The sequence below is a fragment of the Terrapene carolina genome, unplaced genomic scaffold, assembly GCF_002925995.2.
Source record: "Terrapene carolina triunguis isolate 2854851 unplaced genomic scaffold, T_m_triunguis-2.0 Scaffold33891, whole genome shotgun sequence".
NCBI classification, from domain to species: domain Eukaryota; kingdom Metazoa; phylum Chordata; order Testudines; family Emydidae; genus Terrapene; species Terrapene triunguis.
In genome coordinates, this window is record NW_020698242.1 from 9545222 (window position 1) to 9569007 (window position 23786).

The following is a 23786-nucleotide window of genomic DNA, read 5'->3' on the forward strand; positions in this document are numbered from 1 at the left end:
TATTCTTTTGCGTAGAGACCGCGCTGAACAAGATGTTATGGACTTCAGCCAGGGGGCAGCTGGGGCTGCAGCCTCATGGTTGGGGAGAGGGGCAGCACTCAGGGTAGGGGATTGGGGCTTCTGGCCCTAGGGACTGTCAGGGCTCCCAGCAGGGGGTGCTCAGGGCTTCTGCGCTCTGGGGGCACCAGCCCTCAGGGCTTTAGACCTGGGGAGAGCGTTGGGGCTTGGGGCTTCACCCCCGTGGCTCTGCTCCAGTTTCAGTGCGGGTGGGAGCACCCAGGCTCTGGGATTTAGCTACGGGGGGAGTGCTGGCGCTGAAACCGGTACCCCCCTCATTGCTAAAACCCCAATCTCTGGTGCGCCTTCCCCCTCTTCCCCCCGCTGAAACCAGGAACGGAGCCGTGGGGCTGAAGCCCCGAGTCCCAGCACACACACCGGTCTAAAACCCTGTGCCCCAGTGCTCCTGAGGGTCAGAAGCCCTGAGTGCCCCCTCTACCCAGAGCCTGACACACATACACACCCCGCTCCAGCCTGCAGCTGCAGCCCCAACCCCCACTGGCTGAAGCCCAGAGGCTGTACAGCATTTCCTTTTTTTTTTTTTTTTTTGGTCTGCACTGCCCCCTGTTTGAGGACTTCTGGTTTCACAGGGTTTCCAGTAGACCGGTAAGTTGATAACTCTGGTGTTCGTATCTCTGAGGTTCTACTGCATCCTTTAATGCTTTGCTGAATTAGGTTCCTACCATAAATTCATATTTAGGTCCTAACATGAGGCTAGTTTTGAAAAGCTGGGCAAGGGGCTAAAAAAGAATTAAATGAGTTCCTGGAGGGTAGGTCCATCAATGGCTATTAGCCAAAATAGTCAGGGACAACGCCAAGCTCCAGGTACCTCTAAACCTCCAGTACCAGAAACTGGGGCTGGATGGCAAAATTGCCCTGTTCTGTTCATTCCCTCCAAAGACAGGATACTGGTCTAGATGGACCATTGGCCAGATCCAGTATGGCTCTACCTGTGTCCTTAGAAATTGTACATCTTTTGTAACAATGTGTGCGCTTGTGTTTCTATTTGTTGGTAAAATGTTTGTTTGGAGACTTATAAATCATAATATGTTGACAATTATTTAAAAAAAATAACAATCAAGAGGTGCACAGAGTAGAGTTGGTGGGAGCCAATCCATCCCTGATAATGAATAGTCAAAGATAAACTATTGATCAATGTTTTTAATGGCGCACAGTGCCCAAATCTTTGAAATACATGCTAAAAAAGAAAAAAAGACCATTTGCTGTGTCCATTGGTTTCTCTATAGCTGGAGTCCTCCATAGATGTAGTCATTAGCTAATGGTGGTTAGATGCTACATTATTTTATATATATATGTATATATATATATACACACACACACACATGCATATATGCACATAGAATCATAGCCTTTAAGGTCAGAAGGGACCGTTATGATCATCTAGTCTGACCTCCTGCACAATGCAGGCCATAGAATCTCACCCACCCACTCCTATATCAAACCTGCGTCTGAGCAATTGAAGTCCTCAAATCATGGTTTAAAGACTTCAAGATGCAGATAATCTTCCAGCAAGTGACCTGTGCTATTTTCTTTCAAGAAGAAGCCACTGGATCTTGGAAAACAGCATTAAACTGTCATTTATATTTATAAATTTATTTAAATTATATTTATAAATATAGGGCAAATTAATGGCGAGATGAATAAATAATGAGCTAATCTGGTATTCATGATAATTGGTGGAATATGAATTCACAGTGCCATTCCATTCTTATATTGTAACATTGACTGTTAATCATAGCAAAACATCTGAAATACTTCTTGCCCCCTATATTTTTCATTAAAGTTGTTCAGCAGTCATTTCTTTGATGGCCCAATGAAAGGTGCAAATTATTCAAAGAATGAATTCAGACATGCCCCGCCGCAGCCAGCATCTTGCACCTAATAAAGGGGTTTTGTGAATCTTTGTAGGCAGGGTGATGTGTAAATGAACTGCAATGTATATTTTCCATATCTGTTACGTGTGTGTGCGTGAGTGCGTACATATGCTGTGTGAAATGCAAATTGCTTGAAATGTGTGACAAGGCATGTTTAGAAATCATTTCAAGTTCCTAAGTGCTCATTTCTGGAAATGGATGACACAGACGTACTGGGAGAATATCTGTTTATTTGCACCCTAGAGAGGACTAGGGTAGGCAATGTGGCCTAGTTGTTAAAGTAGCTGCTTGGGAATCAAGTTTCTTTTTCAATAACCTATGGTGTGAATCACTTAACCTGTTTGTCCCTCATTTTGCCCATCTGTAAAGTTGGCATGATATTTCCTTGATCCACAGATGTTTTGAGGGGGTTTCATGAACTGGTACTTGGATAAAAGTCTAAGGATCCATTTTGTTGTTCTTATTTATTTGCATTACAGCAGAACCTGGCTTCTCCCAGTTACGGAATGGAACCCCATGCGCTAGTAACTGTACACGCACACAATTAAAAGACAGTCCCTGACCCAAACAGCATAACACCTCTTCTTATTGCTTAATTGCAAAAGTTCAGTTTTCCAGCTGATGTTTTTATTTTTCAACAATATTTAGCCAGTTGAATCTGCTGGACTAAACTGTTTCATAAATTCCTTTATGAGTGATCTTCTTTATGCCTGAAGTTAAAATGGTTACAAGGACGCTGATGGTTAATTTCTTGCTGTCACACAGTATACTGTCAAATGAAAAATAAAAAAATAAACTGGAACTGTGCTACTGCCTGGTATGACTGAACTATTGAATTGAGGCCAATGGATGATGCCGTATATTGGTACTGTGGCTACAGTATAATGACACTATGGTCAGTAGCAAATCTTTGCAAGATAAAACCCTAATATTTCACAAACCTACACTGAGTTTTAAGCAGTGTGGCATGTTTTGGGCCAATCAACTCTAGCAAAAATGAATTTCAACCATCATGAATCAATATGAGACTGCTGTGGTCTGTAGCTGGACACTCATGAACATGGACAAAAATGGGAAAATTCATGGACCAAATCATTCACTGTGAATTATTCGCTCAGCTGTACTGGCTACATGATTTTCAGTAGAGAAAGTATATAGAAGAAAAGATGGAATTTTTTTAAGGTGAAGGAGCTAGTTTCTTTGTAGCCCTATAAAAATAGAGAGCAGTAGATTGACAATTGCAATATCCAAAAGGCATCTGAACATTTCCCAATCTGACTGGGCCATCTCTTAATTGTGAACAATATCTTACCTCTGCTCCTACCAAGGCTTTCCTTCAAATACTTAGATTTAGCTAACTTTCTACTGTTCAGGGTGACCACTCTCTGGAAGTCCAACCTGTTGCCCTTTCTGTTCTCTGACACCACATTTCTGTATGATTGTTTAAAATATACTGTTTTCTTTTTTCAAGTAGAAGGGAGTTGTATATTTAAATTTCTCATGCTCATTAGAACTAAGTCAATACCGGGGAATGAAAAACACCTTATAAAATTTCAAACAAATTCTGGATGTATTTACAAAGCGATGTGACTTCTCCCTCCCCCCCCCCAAACTCTATGTTAATGAAAAAAGGTTGTTACATTTAGATCCCTCTCCCACCAGCCTTTAACTGTGATCATAGATAATGCTCAGTAGAACTGTGAGATGGTGATTGGCTTAAGTCCCACACTGTGCCCTTTGACCTCTGACATGGTGAACATATGATAACAAGCATGAGTGAGGTCCCTGTGGGACTGTGCTAAGGGCTGCAGTGGATTAAGAATTCTCAAGCATGACTTCTTCCAAAGAAAAGAGCAGCAAAAGAGCCTGTAGTAAGCTGCAGAGACTGCTGATTAAGAACCTTGAAGGATTTTCATATCCCAGCTTGTCTTATACTTATTGTATAACCACTAAAAATCTGCTTTGACAGAAGATCAAGTTTTGCTACTTAAAGACCAGCAATGGGGGAAAGGGGGAGTTGGAAGATGATTGTTTCACTTTGTCCTGCCCTGCTCAAGCCATTTCTTTATGCTAGCATTTTAGGAACAATGTTTCATTGATCGTGATTATAAAAACATGTATAACAACAAGCAGTTTGGCTGCCAAAGAGAATAACTTAAACTAGAGTCCAATTTAATACTCTTATTTCTGTGACTAATCTATATTGCCTGATCCTGCAAACACTTACACGTGTGAATAACTTAACTCGTGTGAGTTATTCATTGAAATCAATGGACCTATTAACAAAAGTAGAGTTACTTATGTCTTTGGGATCTGGGCCTAATAATTCACTAGACCTACACACATTAAGGACAGTTAGGCTTGGTCTACACTTACCCCCCAAGTCGAAGTAAGGTACGCAAATTCAGCTACGTGAATAACGTAGCTGAATTCGACATACCTTACTTCGAACTTACCGCGGTTCAGACGCGGTCCACACGCGGCAGGCAGGCTCCCTGTCGACTCCGTGGTACTCCTCTCGTTGAGCTGGAGTACCGCAGTCGACGGCGAGCACTTCCTGGTTCGATTTATCGCGTCCAGACCAGACGCGATAAATCGAACCAGGAAGTTCGATTTCCAGCCGCCGAACTAGCGGCTAAGTATAGACCAGCCCCTAGTGTAGACAGAAAGAGGTCGTTTTTAAATCTTTTTTAAAATGGCAAATGTTTTTTCTACCAACCCAAAAATATGAATGGAAATTTTTCATTTTGGTCAATGTTTTCTGACTTTTCAATGAAAAAATGAAAATATATATTTTTTTTTTTACATTTTTTTACTTTTGTTTCTTGGTTCAGTTTTCAGTTAAAAATAAAAGAAAATAATAAAAAGAAAAAAATCTGTTTGGTTTTTGAAAACCAAAATTGTTTTGACCAAAAATGGTTTTAAAAACAAACTGAAACATTGTGATGGGAAATATTTTTAAAAATAAAAAAAAGAAGAAGAAAAATAACTGGGATTTTTGACAATCTCTAAAATCCGCACAGCTTCTTTGAAGTCAATAGACCAGCTCAGGGTCCGGATCACTAGAATGGAACCAATAACTACTAGCCTAACAAAAACATAGAATAAGAAAAAGAAAAGATGGAAACTGGGGTGAATGAAAATAGATATGTAGACACCTAAATTAAAAATTAAATAAAGCCCAAACCCATAACTAAGAACAAAACTATCCCAAGCAGAGTTTTTACCCCAAAAAGGGAGAAGAGGAAAGGACTCCATGAAAACCACCAGGACTTTGCTCTTGTGATTTTACGTGGAAGGTGCTGAGATACTAGGGTGATGGGTAGCAGCACACATCCCTAAGATTGACAGCTAATCAGTTTACAATCAGAGGTTCTGAAAAATCTGTTTTTCCGCTGTGACGCTCCCATGGCTACCCATAGGTGTGGGGCACCTGCCCTTAGCATGAGGAAGTCTTGTCTGTGTCTGCTGTAGGTCAGCTCCCTGACTCCATCAGGCCTCTGAAGACTTTGCTGTCTCTGTGCAGGCAGGGCCGGCTTTAGGTGAATTCCACCAATTCCCCCGAATCGGGCCCCGCGCCTAAGAGGGCCCCGCGCCCAGTGGCAGGGACGCCCAGAGTGGGGGGCAAATGCCAGAGAATCCCTTCCCTGGCTAGAGGCACCTTTTTAATTTTTACTCACCCGGCGGCGCTCCAGGTCTTTGGCGGCGGGTCCTTCACTCGCTCCGGGTCTTTGGCGGCACTTTGGCAGTGGGTCCTTCAGTGCCGCCGAAGACCCGGAGCGAGTGAGGGACCCGCCGCCAAAGACTAGGAGTGCGGCCCGGTGAGTACAAGCCCCACTTGTTTTTTTTATGTGTTTTTTTTTTTTAGTCATCCCTGCCGGGGCCCCGTCGAAACTGTTCGAATCGGGCCCCGCACTTCCTAAAGCCGGCCCTGTGTGCAGGCTAGCAATAGTCACATGCCAATCCCCGAGGCCTACAAGCATCCCTCTGAAGTGCTCAGTTCCTGTTCCACTGAGCTCTCAAATTCACGACTCCCAAAAGAACAGTACACACCAGCTTCCAAGATTCAACTCAGGATCCCCATTCTGCTTAACACATAGTACTTACATCTATTTATAAAGCAAAAAAAATGTTTATTTAATTCAAGAACAGATGTGCAAATGATAGAAAGTGAGAAACAAATGGTTACATATCAAACAAAATCATAACACACTTTCTAGAGCCTAAACTAAATGCAGGAGCTTAAACGGAAGAAGTCATTAGCCTGAATGAAAGGTGTCCAGCATGCCCTCAGCTTCAGTCAGCTGTATGATCAAATACACACTTGCTGGCACTGCCAATGCCCTCCAGCCCCACAATATAATTAACATGTATGTTGTGCAGATCAGACGAGATCATTATAATGGTCCCATCTGGCTTTAAAATCTATAAATGAAAATCTGTCTGTATAATTATTTTTTACCTTTTTAATACCTGTACATATGAAAAATGGGTACTACGAACATTTGGCAAATCTTTTAAATGCATCAGTAGGTTTTTAAAAGAAGTGAATACCTTATGAAACATAAAAAATAAACAGAAAATCTTGTTTCACCTCAACATTAAGGTAAATTGTTGAATTGTGCTTAAAATAGTTGTAAGACACTTCAGCCTTCCATTACTCTCATGGTTGGATAAGCTCGACAGGGATGTACCCGGTAAGCAATAGGCCAAATTCTGCTCTCAGTTACACCAGTGCAAATCTGCAGTAAATCAACTGATGTTGCTCTGGATTTGCACAGGTGCAGCAGAGATCACAATCAGGATTAATAGTGACAGGATCAGGCCCTGAGCATAATTAAAGGACAAATATATGTAATCATCTGTCCTCTGATCTTTAATGTTAATAATGAACTAGTAAATAGCATTTTTTTAAAAATGTGCAAATATACGTGTTATATTTAACATCATGGTTTTATTTCAAATACTTTAGTGTTCTAATTTGAAACAATATTATAGCTGCAAAAAGGACTGTGTCAGCACTTCCCTGGAAGGATTTTAACCTAGATGTAAAACTTACTCTTCTGGGCATTCCTGGTCTACAGGGGAGGTATTTAAAACAGTTTTAAAAGCATATCTGGGCCTGATAATCATCTCAGTTACACTGGTGCAACTCCATTACTATGTATTTACTCATGATTTACTACAGTGTACAGAGACAGGAGGATCAGGCCCATTATGTATGTTTGCTAAGCTCTAGTGATACAAAACCAACCCATTAAAAGCATAAGATGCTTTAGCTTGCCTGTTTGCTTGTTTTCCACTGGTATAACTCAATTAATAACTTTATCGCTATTGTTATTTTGAATGGATACTTGCCAAGGCATTCTCAGGGCTACCCATTGGCTCATAATCTGGACTTGGCTATTTGAACATTGCTAGTCACATTTCTTGCCATGCGAAAGAAGGTCATTGCCAGAGTTGTTGCAAATGTTCACAGCTAAACCACATGAAATTCTCCTGGTTTGATGTTTTGTTACAAGCTCCAAATTCAGCCCAAGTTTTTCCAAAGGTTTATTAAGCTTCCTGAACTTTCTGAGGCAAGCGTGACTGAGTTCAAAGCAAATCGGGGTTGACTGATGGGTCTGAACTGAGACCAAGCAAAAGTCGTGGTTACAATTGAGTTTCCCTTTGGGTTTTTGGGCTCCTTCAAATCTGATACTCAAAGCAAATCTTGGGGGTGGGAAACCCATGCAGAGTGAAACCACTGAGTGGCAGATCCTCATCTGGTATAAATAGTCATAGCTCCACAATAGCTGTAACAATTTCTACTACTGGAGCATCTGCCTAAGAGAATTTTTGCACAAACCTTTGCAAAATGAAGCAGCTGAGTTTTGTTAGCTCTTGCCATTAGAGTTCAATGGTGAATAATGAGAGGGTTGAAAATAGCTAAATATTGTATTTAAGCTGGGATTTTCATAGAAGCCTAAGGGAATTGGGCTAATACAACCTGGGCACCTAACTCCCCTAGGCTCTTTGGAAAAGACCATAACAATAAATACTAATTGCCAGCCTGACTCCAATCACTAGCAAACAGTCCTAGTAAAGAGATCGCAACAATCTAACATAGATGAATCTGAATCATCTATGAAAACAACAGCCCCTTTTCAAGAAGCAAATGACAAATGGAGTTGGTGGAGGAATCAGGAAACAGGTACTTCGCTGCTGTTGTACTTTGTAGATGGACATCTCCAGGACAATGGCTTTGCATGAGCGCTCAGTGGAAACTTAATAATCAACCTTTTACCCCTAATCGGGGATATTGCAGATTATGTATTCCTCATGCCACCTGATCTTAAACCAAACTTTGCACCCTCGATAATCTGTATGTTATTCCCTGATAACCAGAAATGTCTATGCTCAAACTCTGTTCACTATTTTTTTTTAACATCATCTTAATAAAATTTTTAAATCTGTTCTTACAGCCAATGTTTGTCGTTAGTCTGAAGTTTTGGCAGGGGGTGTCATGACTTCATGCGCAGAAAGTGTATAACAAAAGACCAATGATTTTGAGGTTTGGAAGGGGAATCCTTGTTTTAATGTGTAATAGTGCCATTGGACACATGAACTTCTCTTCAAAACATCAAAAAACATCATATTAAACTCTGGAATGCTTTTTCACTGCCAACCCACAGGCCCCAGTCTGTCATAGATTTTATTTATTAAGCAGTTCTGAGAGTTATAATGTTTACCTCCTTCTAACAGGAATAGCCCCTTTTCAAATTTTTGTACGTTAACATTGGGCTTTGACGTGTTTCAGTCTTTATATTTTGAGGCATGTTCATTTCAAACCACTGAGCCTGATTCAAGTTTTTCTTGGAAATCCCTCGATAGACTTGCCAGCACGTCCCTTGACATGAATGTTGTTGGACATTATTATGATGAAGTCTCATAGAAACTGTTGGCTGGGGCCAGGGCCGGCTCCAGGCACCAGCTTGGGGCAGGTGCTTGGGGCGGCCACTTCGGAGAGGGGCGGCACCTCCAGCTGTTTGGCGGCAATTCGGCGGACGGTCCCTCACTCCTGCTCGGAGCGAAGGACCTCCCGCCTAATTGCCGCCGTAGATCGCGATCGCGGCTTGTTTGTTTGTTTGTTTGACTGCTTGGGGCGGCCAAAACCCTGGAGCCGGCCCTGGCTGGGGCAGTATCATAACAAGCGAATCTAGGTGATGACTCAAGTATCGGATTGAACCAGTGAGTTCCAGAGTGCAGTAAGCCAGAGTTTAGCACCAGCTCTACACTTTAACCCATGGTCAAATAAGAGAAATGGTTACAATGCAGGGCCTTGGGCAATCCTGATTTGGCTGGCATTTCTAGCAACCAGATGATTAAAAATGAAGAAATGAAATAATTCACTTAGGGCTAGATTTGTATCTGGACTATACACCCATGCAAAGGAGTAAGTTGGAGTTGAAACCTTCCTTACACTCCTGTATATACACTCCTGCATGGACTACATATACTTTGGTTCCTGGAACATAGGAATAACCAGGGCTACTTGCTCTCCAAAGGTTAAAGTAATTGGCAGCAGGGACAAGCACAGCTCCCCATCCTTTGCTAAAAGCCTAGGACAATATCACTCTCCTCCCTGACTGGTGTGCGTTCTCTCTCTCTCGCACTCTCTGACACACACACCCTTGGCTGCTGTTTCCATCTCCTTTCCCCACTGTTGCTTTCTTACTCTCTCCCCTGAACTAGTGGGCAGGCAGGGGTAGGGAATGAGGGTGGGGAGCCTTGGTTCTACACACACACACACACACACACACACACACAACCACGTCAGAATATCTGATCCAGCAATGTTGTACTACTAGTAAAGGCCAACCATAAATTACCACCTTCACGGGAACGAGGAGAAAACAGGGAAGGAACTGTGACTTACATGTGCCTGTGAGGCACAGAGACTCCCAGCACTATACCTGGGTTGGTGCAAATTACACACCACCCCTTGCTCAGGACAGTGCCTACCGTCAGCCTTCATAACTAGACATTTAAAACAAATGTATAGATCATTTTCCTGGCATTCTTGCATAGATGTTTTTGATCTTTTGCGGGTTTACGGGCCATGTAGAGGACACACGTACGTACAAGTGTCGGCATGTATTTATCTGATTTACTAATCGCCTTCCCCCTCACAGTCCTTGGTAGCCATCTCTCCACTGCACACCTGAGAAATGTGTAATTCAAAAGGGGACGTGTCATGTGCCGAAAAGAATAATAAACATCTTCTGTAAAAAGAGAATCAGTCTCTACTTGGCTTCTTCCAAGGATAATCCTTGACTTTTTTTTTAAAAAAAAGGGCTAAACATAAATAAAGTGTTGAGTTACAACTGTCTGGATAATCCAACCATGGTTTTGATGAATGGTCTCTGATCTGACTGCCTGCATTTTTTATTTATTTATTTATTGCACACTCAGGGCAGGTCTACACTTACACCGATGCAGCTGAGCTGCTGGAATGCTTAAGGAAAGATGCTCCTATGCCGACGGGAGATCTTTTCCTGTTGGCTTAGTTAATCCACCTCCTCAAGAGGCAGTAGCTATGTCAATGGGAGAAGCTGTTGACCTAGTGCTGTCTACATGGGCAGTTGGTCAGTATAACTAATGGTATGTCTACACTGAGAAATTGTAGACAAAACTTTTGTCTTTCACAGGTACTTAAAAAAGCCCCCCCCCCCCCCCGCGAAAGACAAAAGGTTTGCTGATGCAAGTGGCAGTGTGAAGTAGTTTGTGGAAGCTGCGTTTGGAAGTTTGGAAGCTGTGTGGTGTAGACAAGCCCTTAGTCACTCAGGGGTGTGGATTTTTCACACCTCTGGCTAACACAGTTATACCGATATAGATCTGTAGTACAGGCCTGCCCTCAAAAGCCAACGTGAGTTCTGAGGGTGCAACGGCCATAGGACTGGGCCCCAATTTGGAGAAACCAGTGAAAACTGGAGGCTATGAAACAGTTCTCAGCTCTGTATAAAGATGCATACCAACCACTCTTAGTAACGTCCCTGCAGTCTGTTCTGTTTAAAAGCCTCTTCGTATTATATTAATGATATAAACCCAGCTCCTCAGATACAGCCTGAATTGTGTAGTTCAAGTCATGAGATTGTGGGAGGGGAGGGTGCAAAGGTGGCTTTTGACCTCCCATTGTCTAACCCTGCTCTATTCTGAGTCTGTCCCCTGGCAAAACTAAGAAAAGTTGAGTGAGTATGGTTCTGTAGGAGCCGTGACATCAGCTTTATGACATCAGAAGTTCCTCCTATGGCCAGTTACTCTGGTGCGAGGGCTACAATCTGCAAACAATGAGGTGTCAAGTGGGCACATCCCACTGCAATGTCTGAGGCTTGCTTGTTAGTGAGCAGCGAACGTCATCTAAAGGTTCAGAGATCCAGTTTTAATAAGTACCCATAAAGTTGGATGCTAATTCCAAACTTATCAGAACACCTTGAGCTACGTCTATTTCATTCAGGCAATATTTGCCTGGAAGTCTCACCGTGAACAGGTTTTCTGATGTTTCAGAACAGGTGATTCTGGTCGTGTTCAGAAACCAGAAGAACAGTCTCATGCAAACCTGAAAAAAATCGTTGCAGTAAACATTAGCCTAGACATTTCTGAACCTTAAAGAAACATTCAGGTTAGACTCAGTTCTAGAAGAAAAGACCAAAGTTCTAGAAAGATGAGGGGAAAGTTATTTTTTCCTTAACCACTTCACTCCTCTTCATCATTTTGTTCTGCTAGGACATCATTGTATTCTGCATGTATGAAAAAGCATAGTTTTTAATTCAGATCTGCTCATTTCTAAGGGGGAGAAACATTGTCATTCTGAGAACTTCTATTGTCACCACAAAAATAAATAATAAGAAATAAGCATTTTTGACTGTCTTGCTCATCCACAGAGTTTTAGAGAAGGGCTTTTGCAAATTCATTTGGCCAAATGGTATTCTGTTTCATATTGTCTCATTCAAAAGTCTTTGCTAAAATGAATTTGTGTTACTTTAGCTGTTTACCTGTGGTTATATAGGGGAAAAAAATCTTGATAGAGGCTCAAAGCAGCCACCTGATGGGAATGGAGTGTTGAATGAACAGCAGATGAGACTTTCATCGTTTGAGACACTTCAGGATTTCCATGGATTCCCAGCAGTCAAATTAAGGCAGCCACATTTCCTGTCGATACCTCCAGATCTATGCATTCTACCAAAAAGAAAAAAAAGGCATACAATGAAAACACAGTGTGCTCTAAACATGGACCAGAGCCCAGTAGTTGTTATCAGGCCCATTCCAAGGCCTAAAGTAAACCTGTAAGCGTTTGGCTTTTCAACACTTTGCTTTAGCAGTGGGTGTGATTATTTTGGACAATGTGTAAAAAGATGCTGAGCGAGGAAAATATTGCCTCATCCAAGGCACTTTAGTTCACACAAAGTTGGGACTCCTATGGTGAGAAGCTTTGCAAACAAATAGATTAGTTAGATAAAGGTTTCAACACAGCCTCCCAGGGTTGCAGTTAGTGAGTCCATTGCATAACTTGAAAGTGTGAAGTTGAATCAAAAAAAGAAATAACTTCTCTAGAGTTCTGCTGAATAGTTTATAGAACACATGGGTGAATGTGAGACTCTCCAATGACAATAAATCAGTTTTTTCCCCTAGGAAAGCAAATTTTCCACCTTTTTCACTAGCACATTAGCATAGGTAACATTCACTATGGATGAAATTTACTCACTAACATAAAGTATATTCCCTGCTTAGGTCCCACAAGGCCTATCCACCACTTAAGACATTCAGGGCCTACATCAGACTTGAGCTATGAATTGATTTGTGCTGGGGCCTTCTGAGCATGGGTGAATTATACCCATAGTGAACAACAGTGTTATAGCTACAGACCCAGTTCGTTCACAAAACAGCATTCATGAAGTTCCATTGTGCTCTTTTGTGCTGCATCTCCCTACAGTGGATGTCAAATGGGAGAATGCAGAAGGAAGCGTCCATGGTGGTTCGGGGAAAGAGACAGTGGACCCATATTTACACAGAACCAGTGGCTAGGAACGTGTGTATGGGAGATATAAAAAGCCAGCACCCACTACTCCAGCCCAGAGGCTGAAGGTACAGCTATGGAGGGCCAGGGAAGCTGCACTCAAGTCCCGTGGCCTGCTGATTACATAGGCTTATGCAGGATTTGAGAGAGAGAAATGTAGAGCCCTCAGTATTTGCCAGCTTTCAAAATGTATGACTCAGGCCCCAGAACTTGGTGATTGGCTTAAAAATCAGGAGTTTTTTTAATGGGGTGCTTTTTAATGAGCCTTCTGGTGTTTGAGTCTTTAGGGGCCCTTGGATCAAGCTTTACCCTGCAGCCATAAAGGCTACACACTTATTTTTTAAATGAAAATTGAAATTCTCACCCCATCCAGGCCTCCAGGAGATGAAAAAACACCAAATATACATGAAAAGACTGCGAGACACACAGATACCCTAGTTATGGGGGCCAAGTACCTAAGATAGGTAGCTGCTCTCATTATTCACCCCAGGACCAGCACATGAGACACAAAATTGCTGAGGGTTTTTTTTTTTAAACCCTGAAATATTAGTGTTATTCATTAAAAAATAAAGATATCAAGGAAGAAGGTGGTGTGGCTTTTTCAATTTTCAGTCTCCATAAAAGATACAGATAACTGAAGCTGTTTGGCATGAGTCATGGCTTAATTAACATTTTTGACATTTTGGGATGACTGATAAATAATGAAAAACAGGATTTTGGACGGAAATAGGGATAGAACAGTGAGGGAGAAGGTACTTTTAAGGCTTTTGAGAATTAGCAAAAGTTTCCAAAATGTCAGAAGCTGTTAAAAGTTTTCGATCAGCTGATTTCTTGTTTTTATAACTGTGTCAGTATCAATTTGTCCTTCATTTGCCTTATGTTCCTGCCACTGTCATTATAAGTTAGTCAGACATAACATTTAAAGTAAAGAAACAGTAAAGTTCTCTCTCACTCTGTTTCCATGCAAGTCTAAATGTTCTAAGGTATATTCCTGCAAGGATTATTTATGATGCTTGACCCTGTTACATCATCATTAAAAATCTCCATCTTACTGATGTGAAAAACACATTTTTGAGCTTTCTAGACCATTTATTTTGTCTGGGCTGTGGGTATATGGTAGTGTCATCTCTCCCAGGCAATAATTTGTGAAACTAGATCCAAGCAAAAATCTTTTAACTTTATCTGCGTCAGAAAGTTCAAATCAACTAGTTAAAAAAAAAGTGTTTACCATGTTTACTCAGGCATCACAATTGCAGAGAATTATGAATGATTGGGATCTAAATCCATAAAGTCCATTTTTTTTCATCAAGACCTTGCCAATCCATGAAACATCATTACTTAACTTAAAATAAGTTTTGCTTAAGGATATTTTTTCTTCTTCTTTTAAAATGGTTTTCCTTTTTCATACTATACTTTTTCTATATTGCATGAAAATTAGTCATGAGGGGACAGAGACTGTAGACAATCTTCTATATCTTATCTAGTATATTCCACATGATTCCTGGAGATGAACATGAGGGTACTTATCTAACTCCAATTGACTTCAACTTGACGTGGATCAGCCTGTAGCAATGGAAAATGCAGAATTGCCTCCTCTTTGTTCCAGTAGGCATTACCGAGAGCTAAAAAGGATGACTCTCCTTGTCCTGCAAATCTGAGTCATGCAAAATCCATACCAGTGAGATTCTCATGAACACAGCCTTCTGATGAAGATGGTAAACTCACAGAGATAGCACTAATGAGACCCAACTGTCACACTGGCTCCGCATTCAGTATTGAAATGTCTCCCGCTGAGTACAACAGCAGAGGTTTTGTACGAAAGAGCCTCTCTCAAACTTGCCCATAATCAGAAACTGCTACAGACATTACTCCCAGTTCTGGCAACCCTCCTTTTCTGTTTGATTGGGTTATCCACGTAGGTTGATGGCTTAGTGCATTAGATTTTCAGTAGCAAAAGATCGGCACTATTCATTGGACTCTATTTCAATAAAGTCAATGTAACTGTTAAGACAATGCTTGTACTCCTACCACATATAAATAGCCAACGGCCTTGGCTGCCAGCCACTCTCTTTCCACCCTTTCCCCAGCTGGTATCATTAGGAATTATCTGAAATTGAAAATAAGTGTGTCATGTGCACCCACTATATCTAGCCTATCTCCTTACCATTTCTGCTTGACGGAACTGATTGCCCACTTCCCTCTCCTTCAATATACAGGTGTGGACCATAAAAACTACAGGTTTCTGCATGGACTGCTACATCTTATTCCAAGCAGAAAGAAACTCAGATGAGAATTGTAGTCTCTGACCTTATCAAAAAGCCCCATAGAATTTAATGGGCAAAAAAGATTGAAATGACGATAATCTCGGTTAAATCTATCATTTTTAGAGTAATTTCTAAAGAATGATATTGGTTTCATCTCTTTTCTATAACAGCGTGCAGCCAACCTACATATTACATAGGATGGCAGCTGCAAAGCTGAGTGAGTTCTGGAAACTAAGCACTGAAGATATATTTGAGTAAAAAAAGTAAAAAAAAAATGGATTTCCACTGCATTTGTGACCTATTTTATTTGCTAACATTTACATGAGCAAATTTTGGACATCAAGAACGTTCATGGAAAGAGAAAAAAAAATGTGACTGTTTGTGCAAATATGAATTTGTACCTAAAGTGTACATATTGTGTGTGTAGCGGTCATCCAATTGGACAGCAGAGCAAATACCATATGCCCCTCACACAGTGACCACTCACACAGTGAGCTAATTATAAATGCAAATACCCACATTAGTATTCACAGAGGGAGGGGGGAGGGCATTGCAAGCAACACCTAGGCTGATATATATTGGTATGAGCCATTCATCGAACCATTTCAAATAAATCTGTAAAAACTGACCATTGTTATCCATGGATAACAGAAACATACAGCTAAAGTTATCAGATAATTTTTTGTTGTAATTGACCCAGCAATAGCTAGGGGCTGCATTCTAGATATTCATGGATAATACATGCATTTTGCATTGACCATCATTAGTTTGTCTGCTGATGAGATCTATATGGCTCTTGATGAAAGCCTTGTTTTGTTTTATCCCGTGTTTCTCGTTACTTATACCAACCGGCTGTAAATTGCATCACTGTCTCTTTTAAAACTTTTAGCATGAATTGTGCTATAAGTGTATATTTAGCCTTTTCAATCCGAGCAAAATGTGCTTTCCAAGACAGACTCTTGGTGTGATGTTAGATAATTCACAAAGAGTTAAACGATGAAACTTTTTTTTTTCCAAGGGGAATGTTTTAGGGCTGGTTTGGTGGCTGTATCTGGGAATTATAAAACAACATGGGTGGGGACTCCCTGGTGGCACAAATGCCATGAAGAATCAACCATCTGTTGTATCTCTGCATGTTGGGAGGTCCCAGTCGTAGCTTCAAACACCTAACAACTGTTTCAGGGACAACGTCTGCAAAACGTAGAGGGCAGGGAAATACAGATCTAGGACACAAAATTCACGTGGACAGATTATATATGCAACCAAAAAGAGATGCCTAATTTGTTTGTTTTTCAAAGGTGAAGGGATAAAGGCCAGCACAACATGGGACTGACTCCAGGTTCTCCAGCCAATGTAAAAGCATTAGCCGTGTGGATGGCAGCTGTACTGTGACAAAACTCATACTTATACCAGCTGGGTGTGTAACTGCAAATACTTTCCTGCTGTATCAATAACTGGGTGCTACCTCTTTCAAAATTAGAATTTGGTGAGAACAAAGGGCTGTGAATTGAAGGTAAGATAGTTTTGTCTCACCTGAGCACACGCACGCACACAGATGCGAGGTATCCGAATGCATTACTTTTCTTGGAACACAGACACAGAACTGTATATTGTTCTGCGTCTGGGCATAGGACTCCCACTGATGTCAATGGGAGCTATATTTCTGAATCAAGGGCAGTATATAACTCATATACATACAATACTAGCCAGCTGTTTGGGACCTTTCAGGGGAAGAAACTAAGAGGTGTTTCCCCTTCCCTCCCGCCCCCCCATCAGTCAGAAAACGTCAGCAGTTACCCACATTTTGTTCTCTAATTAAAGGTTATGTCAGGTGCTTTTAAATTATGGCCCTGATTACTGACTTTAGATCAAAATTCAGCAGGCTTTGGAACTTGCCATTTTATTTAATTACTTGCAATAAATTACTCTGACATTCTCAATTAAGAGTGCCCATCACTTCACTCCAGCGACGATGAGTGCAAGGAATTTGTTACTTGATCTGTTTTCTCTGCTGCTAGGGTGTATAGAATAAGCTCTCTGTGCATCTCAAGAGTTGTATAGGGATTTTCAGCGCAAATGTGAAAATATAAATCATTTCCTTCATTCCACTATAGACTAATAGGATCATTAATAGAGGCCAACTTTCATTGCATTTGTAGTGGGTAAAGATGCTACTACACAGCCACGTTGCAATTAACTGGTGGCAAGGACATGGGGTACATTCTTACTTACGTGCAAAGCATTATGGACCCAATCCTACTCATTGGAAGCAGAATCATCCCATACGGCCCTGATCTAAAGTCCAATTAAGGCAATAGAAAGACTCCCATCAGCTTGAATTGGTGTTTAAACAGGCCCAAAGTATGTAAGATTATGCCCATCAAGATGAAATTAGTGCTTTCTGTTTTCTTTTAATATCTTGGGCAGGATAGTGTCCTTTGAGTAAGTCTGTACAGTGCAGCACATATACATCATCTCCAGAGCTGAACAGTTGCTGCTTCACTGGCCAGGAGAATATTAAACACCAACATTCACAATCCCTTTAACAACCTTGTGGGTGTTGATGATGAAACTAATTAGCCATGTTCTTAATTTATTAAAATCATAAATATTTCACTTCAAGGGGTGAGAGTGGGAGGGTCAAAGGGAGACAACTGCATGAAATTCTCTGGCTGATTAAACTTTCCATAATATAGGGCAATATTTTACTTCTGTTAAGTGATTTGGCAGCACATCAGACCTGGCATCTCACTCCTCATGCTGTTTGTTTTTCATTATGATTATTATTTTATTTACCATAGGCACTTTTAGGGGAAATGGAATGGTTGGGTGAAAAAAGCCAAATGAGCACAAAACCATTTTAGTTTTAGAAGCTTAACTAAGAGCAAAGGAGCTAGAACAGATTTCCATGCAAAGCTGTGAAACACATGGACTCTGAAATGAACAAAAGTACAGAAGACCAGCTGTGGAATGATGTGGGTTATAGCTTGTTATTAACCTATGTTAATTTATAGCATTAAGAAAGAAAAAGGGACATTCCAGAATCCACAGTTATTACCAGTGAGATGAGTCTGCACTCCTCGTTGTTTTTGCTGATACAGACTAACACGGCTACTACTCTGAAACCTGCATTTTGGTAGTTGTCCTTTTAAAGTAAAATTCTAGAGAATCCAAGTAAAGCATGGGGTAAAAAGAGCATTTTGATACTAGAAAAACTTGCAAAACTCTATAATATAAAATATAATTTAATTTAATTAATTATAATAATAAATAAACTCTAAGTAGTTTAAAATCCTCCTAGAAGATTTACTTCACAATTACTCTGGGAGGTACCATAGTAAATAAATAATAATATAACCATTTTACAGATGAATAAATTAAGCAACAGAGAGAGGCCAAACTCTTCAAACTTGGGTGCCTGAACTTTCTCCTTCTAGCCCAGAATGAAAATAAGTCCATCATCTGTCCCCCCACGTGCCATTCGTATGTACATTAGCTACCTGCGTAAGGCATGGTAGCATGATCCAATGGTTAGAGCACTAGCCTAGGTGAATCAGAGACCAGAGTCCAAGTCCCTGCTCCACCACAGATTTCCTTTGTGACCCTGGGCAAGTCACTTAGTCTCTCTGTTCCTCTTCCCCATCTGTAAAATGGGGATAATAGCATTGCCCTACCTCACAGAGGATAAAGATTGTGAGGTGCTCAGATGCTACTGTAATGGGTGCCACAGAAGAATCTTAGAAAGCATGCCTGCCAGGGCAAAACCTCACTGATCAGCCGTAAGGACAGCAGACAGGCAGTCTATCCCCACCTTGAACCATCACGGAAGAGGATGAGAGTGGGCACCAGTGCCACAATATAAGGGCAGAGATGAAAGAAAGGGACAAACTAAAAATGGGCTAGAAAACTGACCACATGGATACTCTCCACAGCCACTGCCTCTGTTACACAGCATTGGATAATGGGGAAGACAGAGGCTACACTCAGATACCTGGGATCGCCTGCCACCATCCCTTGCCTCCCCCCCCCCCAAATATTGGCCCCCTCCCTTTAGAAAGAGAGATTGTAGAGATATATGGTCAATTGTTCACAGGATACTGTGGCAGGAGAAGCAGATGCAATCTGTTGCTCATTGTCTGGTAACAGCTTGATTATCTTGGGGTAGGAGGGGAGAATGCAGAGTGGTTGTGCTCAGTGAACCATGAAATTGCCACTGCTCTGAGGAACAATTTATCAGCAGCCCTTTAGAGTGAGGAAGGACAGCGACTCAGTGGGAGAGAGGCAGCAGGTATTCATCCAGAGTCTGGCCACTGGAATGCGTGCTGGAAGAGCCCTACACTGAACTTTTCAAGCAGCCAGTGAACCCTGGAGGAGAATGGGCAGGAAGGCCTTTCTGGGGAATTCAGTGTGCTGAAATTCTCTGAGATGAATGGCTGAAAAGTCTGAGGAATACATTAGGAACCTTGCCTGAGGAAAACTGCTAAGCCTTCTTCACTTCCTCTTAAACAGAGAGGACTTTTGGGTGAACCCATTAAGCTCCAATTCCACTGGGCCCAAGCAAGGTATTTTGTGTCAAACCCATGTTTAAAATCTAGAAACATACAAGGAATCTGTGCAAAAGAAAGCAGCTAAAGGTCATGCTCTGACATTTCATCCAGCCCCGCTGGGAAGATTGCATTTGAAAGAACTAGGTATTAATTTATAAACTAGACCTAATTCTCCCTTCAAATATGCCTGTCCAGCCTCATTGCTGCCAGTGGTTTCCACAGAGATAAAATGAGGACAGAATATTTCACCACCTGTTTAGCCTTGATGAGTGAACTGCTCAAAGCCTTGTTTCAGGTCACCTGCCAAAAGTTCTGAAGCTGAGCTAAACTTCTTCACTAGAGCAATCGGACTGGAAACCCCACTGAGTTGGTTCTTGTCCTGATTTTGTCTGAGCTGGAAATGGGGCCAGCCAATCCTTTTTCATGGTGTTTCATTGATTGTGCTCTTTGTCCCAACTGAACCCAGGGCATTCAGAGGTGCATGCAAATGCTAACGGAAGAGATTACTGAATTTGATTCAGGTTGAATTTTGGACAGAGGTTCAAATCAGTTTCAAGGCATTTCTTACTTTATCCAAGCTAGTTTCCCCATTCTTAGCTGATAGTATTTTGTCTAACACATGCACAGTATGATCTCCATGATCCAGATGTAACAGGAGACATGAAATTCATTTGGACAATTGACATGGCAAAGAACAGGGTGGTCGGTTTTACATGCTGAAGTCCTATTGGGCTGTTCTCTCTCAGCTCATGGCCAAGAGTAGACATGTGCAAGGAATTCTGGGGCGGGGGGGGGGGGGGGTCAGGATTCATTCCCACCAAATTTTGGACAGACTAATGGGATGCAGTGCAGCTCCTCATCCAGCCTATGGGCTGCAAAAGCATCTGTACATCTTCTGCACCCTGTCTGTAGAGGTTTTCAGGCCCTGGCCCCTCCCCTTTCTTTCCCGCTCTCAGCTCCCCCTCCCACAATGGCTGTTTGGAGATGGCACAGAGAACCCTTCTGCAACACACAGGGGTTGTGGAAGCTCCCCTCACCACCTCCTTGGCTATGGTACTCCCAAACAGTCTCATCATGCTGTGGAGAACCTTCTGCTGGCAGGAATGTCACCCTTTGTGCATAAAGACCAGAGCACATAGAAAAGACTTCTGTGCTGACATCTTCAAAGGCTTAAAGACTTCAGCTCAAAAAGTTTTCTACAGACAATGTTATTTACTGAAGTCAAACCTTGACAGACCTAGCCAGACTTTGCGTAACAGGGAGGTTTGATTAAACTGGAACTTGGATACTCAAAATTCCACCCAAAGCACTGGTGTGTGCGTTCCCCTGTTCATTGCCAGATATCTGGCTGGATGTGCTGCAGTCCCTTCTGATGAGAAAAGATGAGATTTCATGGTAATTGCAAATCTCAAGAGGGTTTGTGGAGTAAATTAGATTTGACAAGGTTTGGCTGCCGTTTATTCCATTTCCCATCATCCAAATGGGAATTCCCCCTTGTTGCAATGGATCAGCACAAAGCCCATGCATCTGTTAAGACCTCTGTTGCATTGTGTTGTGCCTAGCGCTCTCAAGTATTGTGTTTTGATGAAGATGTACTATGCACTCTGAATGTCATCTGCTGTTCGGAAATTAAACCACTAATGTGCACAAGCACTAAAGGACACAGAAAAAAAATTGCAGTCGAAATACTTAAAATGACATAAAAATAAATTATATTTAGTGTCAATCATTAAAAAGCAAAATAGTGAAAATTGTTTATTTTGTTATCTAGGAACATGGGGACAGATTTTTAAAGGTGTTTAGGCTCTTGAAGCAGAAGATAGACACCTGTTGGGACTTCCAAAAATGTCTAAGCAGAGGAGAAGCCTAAGTCCCATTGATTTAAATACACATTAATTTCAATGGGATTTAGGTGCTTAGATACCTTTGAGAATCTGAGCCCCAGACTTCCTGTACAATGTGTGGGGAGAGTTAGGTGCTTAAGAAAGGGATCCTCAAACTGGCCAGTTGAGAGGGGAGCCACCTAAGCTAGCCAGGAGTAAAATGCCAAGAAGAGGGATGGGTGAGAAGAGGGACCTTCTTAAGCGACTGACCTGGTGTACCTGGCTAACAGCCAGAGAATGTGCCTCCCTTTACTGGGGATCCTTAATTGGGAACACTCTCTTGGATTGAGGCGAGTAAGCCAGGTTAGCCAGTGAGGTAGCCCAGGTCCTACTAGCCAAAACTTTCCCCGTCTCTTTGGGTACCTCTACAATGCAAAAAGCAAAAATCACAGACTCAGAGCCTGGATCAACTGACTTGGGCTCATGGTATGAGACTAAAACTTGCTGTGTAGACGTTCCTGCTCATGTCGGAGCCCAGGCTTTGAGATCCAGCGCCCAGGCTCCAGCCTTAATGGAAACATCTTCACTGCTATTTTTAGCCCCGTAGCGCATGCCTGAGTCAGTTGGCCCGGGCTCTGACACTCGCTGCCACAGTTTTCTGCTTGCCATGTAGACAGACCCTTAGGTGCCTACAGAGAACTAAGGGTGTGTCTACACAGCAGCTGGGAGATATAATTCCCAGCTTGGGTAGACGTACACGCACTAGCTCCGCTTAAGTGAGTGTGCTAAAAGTAGCTAGCCACCCGAGTACTTCCCTAAGGCCTCAGATGGGGTGGCACTCCAGCGGCTAGGCCAAGTCACCACTCATGCTGCCACAGCCATTCTGTTATTTTTAGCATGCTCGCTTGAGCAGAGTGAGTGCACCTATGTCTACCTCGCAGCTGCTGTGCAGACACACCCTTAGATGCCTACAGGGTTAAGCAGCAGCTGAGCTACTGTTTTAAAAATATCAGTGGTGCCTAAATGGTGGACATAAGCACAGAAAGAGGCAGATCGGTGCCTAAATACCTTTGAGGATCTGTGCCTTAGGCACTTTTGAAAATGTTACTCGTAGTGTTAGGTACGCCTGCTGTTGGCTTTTAACAAGGGCATACTTGGATATGCTCAGTGTTCCATGGTTATTGACTGTGCTAGACAGTACAATTTCTTTCACCCTTAGGAAATGCCCTGGACTGCCATTGTATGTGCTTTGTAGTTTGTAATGTTCTCTCTCTTGATTCAATTTTCATCTAAAACAACACAGCCCTTTTCTTTTGAAACTCTCCGGATTTTTCCATTTGTTTCTTTACAGAAAGAAAACGGACTACTGCGATTTCACAAACAGTGGAAAGCTGAGTCAATAATTACATATAATTAGCATCTCCTAACCTATAAAGTTTATTGACTCAGTTCTCCAGCTGCACCACTAGGAGGTGAGCTTGGTAGAGTTATCACTGGTCCAATTTCACTGCAGGGACGTGGATGCTCAGACAATGAGTATCCTTAATGAAGCTGGGGGAAAAAAAGAACATAAAGTCCAGCAGGACTCTCCTTATCTCTGTGTAATTAAGAGGACAATTACATACAACTCTCCAATTAAAGGAACCCATTTAGCAGTGTAACAATACCTGACATGCTCTTAAATCCACTCAGCCTCACTCAATAGCTATCTTCTGGGTGGCTCCCTACAATTCTGTTAGAAATAACGTGTTACTCTATGAAAAGAGAATAAAGGAACAACAATTAGTGCACAAGCAGATCAGTTATACACCATTTCATTGCTCTAGGAATGTCAGGGCTTGTCTACATAGGGAGGTAATGCACACTACGGTGGTGTGATTTCTAATGTGCTGCACATTAATTGCTCAGTGGAGACCCTAGTGTAGGCTAGGTCTACACTACAGCGGGGGTCCGACCTAAGATACGCAACTTCAGCTACGTGAATACCATAGCTGAAGTTGCGTATTTTAGGTCGGCTTACCTGGCGGTGAGGACGGGGGAAAGTTGACCGCTGCCGCCGACTCCGCTGCCGCCTCTTGCCGCGGTGGATTTCCGGAGTCGACGGCAGAGCGATCAGGGATCGATTTTATCGCGTCTTCACTAGA